Raw genomic sequence first — 6007 nt, 5'->3', positions numbered from 1 at the left:
AGAGATAAAAGCATTGTTGTGAAACTGTTTTCAATAAGACTGGTGTTTATACATCCCCGGCCGACATGTGAGGCCTGGGTGAGAAAAAAAAACAACACACCACAAAAAAAGAGCTACAGCTAAGAGGTCACAGACATTGTGTACCCCATTGCACTGAACCCCAATTACCATCATGTGTCCAAACAGAAATCTTTCCAAGAAATGAAGATCTGGTCACGTCTATTGGCCTAAAATGACACTATTTTGTTTAGGAAGTCATCTTTTTGATTTGCTTTATGTCCCTGTATGATATTGGATTATTAGTATAATGTCTTTGTCTTAGTGGAGGAGTTATGTTCTGTCACAACTTAATCAGCTTAGTCTGTCTGGTATAGTGAAATACCAACAGCTTGTTAATAGACTGCAGCAAAAGAGCTTCGGTCTAATTACGTTGTAAAATACGGCCTTCATCATTAGGTCTGTAAAAACAAATGCACGTTTACGTCAACAACAGACTTCAAATGCTTTCCAGGACAAACCTGCAGAGACAATGGGAGTGATCTAGATGTCCTCCTCATCCTGCCTTTATACGTCTCTCCAACTTCCTTCTGTCTTCCTTTCTCTGCGGTTTGCCTGGTGTTGTATTTCAGGTGCTAGACGTTAGAAGCACAGTGGCAACGCGAGTGAAAACAAAACTGCTCTTTGATTTCACCTTCACTTGCTTCAGGCATCTCTCACAGCATCGGGAAAGTGCAACAGCTCAACAAACTGCTGCAGAGCACTTCATAAATACATCCACAGCATAAAGAGGGAGGAGAAACTGAACTCTGCCGATGGAGGTTACTGGAATATCCTCACATAAAACACTACGACGCATACTGTATAATATCCAGGAATTTGTCCTTTACATAATCCCTTTCTCTTCCTGTGTCATTATTTATCCAATTCTTTGGCCGTTGTTTCTTGTTTACGTGATCGTTCTGGTGAATCACCGTGAATCAGTGTTCTGACACCTAAAATGTCAATGTCCAAAAATTCCACTGGGAAGATTCAACCCTGATTAAAAACTGTAAATCACAAACCATGTTACACTGAAACTACTAACCGTGATCATTTTATATTTTTGCATATGTTTTGCAAACCCTGAAAACTATTCTCAGGTTCTTCACGGTTGACTCTTGTGTAATTCATGATTTTAGTCTGATAGGCTGGGTTTGTTGTTTTTAGTGTGGCAAGACTGCCCTCTGGTGAATTGCCAGGATACGTCTGTTAGAATATGCTACAGCTTCAATATGGATTCATGTGTAATAATACGTGCATTAAGTGAGTGTATAAAAGGAAATCATGAGGCTCTGATGCTGTCAACAGTCTGTTTCACTTATAGCAAATATCGATATCATTGATAGACGTTGCTGAATCCAACTAAAAACACAACAACTTTGGAAATACATCAGAACTCCTCTGTGGTTTTAGATACACTAACAATTATCAATATAAATGGGTTTCATACAGTCCACATAATTGTGCTAAATGTATTTAAACAGGCTTCAATCCTTCTTGCAGCAGAAAATGCCGATGAAGAAGATTCACAACTAAAAGCCTTTTAACAATCTCACAAAATACAGTATGAGTTATTTTAGAAGATTGATGATTTAAGGCTCTTCTCCACCGGAACCGGCTGCGTTGCGTTGCGTTTCGCTTCCTACAGTTTGTTTTTCCACCCGACGGGCCGCCGCACATGTCAGCTTCACCTAAAATACGCCCCTTGTCTATTTTTGACAGCAGCCGGTGTCAAACCGCGTCGAACTGCACAGAACAGATGGCCGGGGAGAAAGTCATAGGAAGGAACAGCGTAGAGAATCCGGTCATGTTCAAAATAAAGACACCCTGTGCAAACCTCTGATCATGGATCACATCACTGCATCATCGTCGACACTCCTGGTCGTCAAAGTAGGACAAGAAATGTGTTCTCCCCATGCAAAAAGGCAATGAATGTGAAATAGTAAGGACACCTTGTTTGTAATCGGCTCCATAATACGTATGAAAGAGCAGCTATAAGCGCAAGATGGACAAAAAAAGAAGAAAAGAAACCATTTACAAACTAGAAACACAAAAATCTAGGAAAAACTGATCAAATCAGGAAGTCCAGAAAATAAACCAGGACAGAGCCAAAGTGCATGGAACATGCAACATGACAGCCCAATGCCCTGTGGGATACCCACACAACACATAATCTCGATTCATGCCTCTGTGAGATCTCATTTTTTAAATTCTGCTGCATTTTCATTCATCAGCTACATCAAAACATGCGCTTCCACTCTCCCTCGACGAATGACCACGTAGCGTCACACCACGTGACGCAAAGTAAACCCAGAGTGAGTGACACAACAACAAACAAACAACACTGACAAGAATACTGGTTCTATAACAGACTTTAAGATTTAATTGATCATTCATGTTTTATATTCTAAATCAGTCGTCATCATCATATGTTTTGGATGTCTTCTGTTTTAGGTCAATTAAAGTAATAAACATTTCTGTAAAAAAGTCTCATTTTATCCAGAAGCGTGCAGCCCGAGTCGAGAAAGCAGCTGCTACAAACTAGTGTGTGCAAGAACATACTTTAACCATGCCGTGATGATCTTGGTGCATGCTCTGCTGAACAACACACGATGTATTTCTCTATATGGAATACTGTGAAAACAGCAGTAAAGGTGATATATATCCATCGAACTATCTCTGCCTGCCTCTCCATCTTGAACATGACCACGGGCAAACCATCGAATGTCTCTGACTCTTACAGGCAGTACAACCGAGGTTAAGTCTGAAGTCAAGTCCAAGAGCCAAAATGGATTTCTCCTCCAAAACTGTTACTTGACAAGAACTTTAACAGTTTTCAACACTGCTGTTATGCAAGAGGAATAAAACCTAAAGAATAATTCAGGACAATCCACATCATTTAAATAAGTAGCATCAGGAAATCAGCTGTGTTGTAATCCACTCTGAGAAAGAGAGCAGACTTAATGATATCTGCTAATTCAGCTTTCCTTCCAAACTAATTCTAGCACTCATTTTCAAAACATCATATTCATACAAAACAGACTCAGCTGATAAAACAACACCAGAAAAACACAACAGACTAACTTCACATGGTCTAACTGGTGATCAGGTTACTTTTTACAGACTGATACACATGCAGCTGGACTTCACTCAGCCACACGGTCCAACCGGGACCACGTCACACACACAAAGACCTTTCACAACACAATATCACTACACACAACACAATATCACTACACAACACAATATCACTACACACAACACAACATCACTACACAACACAATATCACTACACAACACAATATCACTACACAACACAATATCACTACACACAACACAATATCACTACACAACACAATATCACTACACAACACAATATCACTACACACAACACAATATCACTACACAACACAATATCACTACACACAACACAATATCTCTACACACAACACAATATCACTACACAACACAATATCACTACACACAACACAATATCACTACACAACACAATATCACTACACAACACAATATCACTACACACAACACAACATCACTACACAACACAACATCACTACACACAACACAATATCACTACACACAACACAATATCACTACACAACACAATATCACTACACAACACAATATCACTACACACAACACAACATCACTACACAACACAACATCACTACACACAACACAATATCACTACACAACACAATATCACTACACACAACACAATATCACTACACAACACAATATCACTACACAACACAATATCACTACACACAACACAACATCACTACACAACACAACATCACTACACACAACACAATATCACTACACAACACAATATCACTACACACAACACAATATCACTACACAACACAATATCACTACACAACACAATATCACTACACAACACAATATCACTACACACAACACAACATCACTACACAACACAACATCACTACACACAACACAATATCTCTACACACAACACAATATCACTACACAACACAATATCACTACACAACACAATATCACTACACACAACACAATATCACTACACAACACAATATCACTACACAACACAATATCACTACACAACACCACTACACACAACACAACATCACTACACAACACAACATCACTACACACAACACAATATCACTACACAACACAATATCACTACACAACACAATATCACTACACAACACAATATCACTACACACAACACAATATCACTACACACAACACAATATCTCTACACACAACACAATATCACTACACACAACACAATATCACTACACAACACAATATCACTACACACAACACAATATCACTACACAACACAATATCTCTACACACAACACAATATCACTACACAACACAATATCACTACACACAACACAATATCACTACACAACACAATATCACTACACACAACACAATATCTCTACACAACACAATATCACTACACACAACACAATATCACTACACAACACAATATCACTACACACAACACAATATCACTACACAACACAATATCACTACACACAACACAATATCACTACACAACACAATATCACTACACACAACACAATATCACTACACAACACAATATCACTACACACAACACAATATCACTACACACAACACAATATCTCTACACACAACACAATATCACTACACAACACAATATCACTACACACAACACAATATCACTACACAACACAATATCACTACACACAACACAATATCTCTACACAACACAATATCACTACATAACACAACATCACTACACACAACACAATATCACTACACACAACACAACATCACGTTTCTCCACCAACCGTTTAATTGGTGCCTGAAGGTGAAACGCTTCTGTAACATCATTTAGACCTTCATGTTGGAAAATACAATTCACAGAAAATAGAATTTGACACTTAACAACAGGAGCACACAGCTGTATGCTCGAAGCAGGAATAAAGGCCTCGCCAACCAGAAACAACAACAACAACACACACACACACACACACACACGCGCGCGCGCCCGCGAACTAAATGAATTCCGCTGGTGGAAGATAAGTTCAGGAGAGCAACATGTCCATTTCACAGCAGCATTCTTCAGAGTTGAAGCAGAAACGACCTGCCGGTGAGGAATGCCTTCGGACATACAGGCTGCTCGTGAGCAGAAACTCCAACTACCCCTCTATATATATACGGTGGTGCAGTGGTTAGCACTGTCACCTCACAGCAAAAAGGTTCCGGGTTCGAATCCGGTCCTGGGCCTTTCTGTGCGGAGTTTGCATGTTCTCCCTGTGCTTGCGTGGGTTCTCTCCGGGTTCTCCGGCTTCCTCCCATCATCCAAAAACATGCACCTCAGGTCAGGTTACCTGGCGCCGCGCTAGTGGCAGCCTGCTGCAGCAGCTCCCCCCTGAGAGCCCCCCCCCTGCTGTAGTGAAGAAATTTCCCCTCGGGGATTAATAAAGTGTATCAAATCAAAAAATCAAAAAAAATATCTTATACACACTGCTTACATGACGGAGTCGGTTTCTTAATTCGTAATCAGTGACATGCAAAACATTTTAGTACTGAAGCCATTTTGGACCCAAACAGGCCACTTTAGAGAAGCTCGCGCAGCCTCTGCATGGCTATCAACTACATATTTATAGTTCATTTAAGTGCAATAAGTCAAAAATTAATGTTCTAAATATATTTAATGCAAATTTGCCAGCTAAAGTGTCGGATTCAATCTTTACGTCTAAAAATTCCACTTCAGTCTAATACTGGTTTCATTCTTCTCTCAGCTCAACATTTAATATTCCCTTTACACTGAAACCGTCCGCCGCTCCGTCTCGTCCACCCAGCAGGCCGTTTTTAGAACTTCGTCTCGGCAGGTATGAACTCACGTCCATTTCAGGCTTGAATTTAGGTCACGCCAGGTCAGTAGCCAACACTTTATAAA

This window comes from Embiotoca jacksoni, unplaced genomic scaffold, assembly GCF_022577435.1.
Source record: "Embiotoca jacksoni isolate LCO1_2020_lvr unplaced genomic scaffold, fEmbJac1.0.p SCAF_13, whole genome shotgun sequence".
Taxonomy (NCBI): Eukaryota; Metazoa; Chordata; class Actinopteri; family Embiotocidae; genus Embiotoca; species Embiotoca jacksoni.
The sequence above is the reverse complement of the archived record's forward strand: the minus strand, read 5'-3'. Positions refer to the sequence as shown.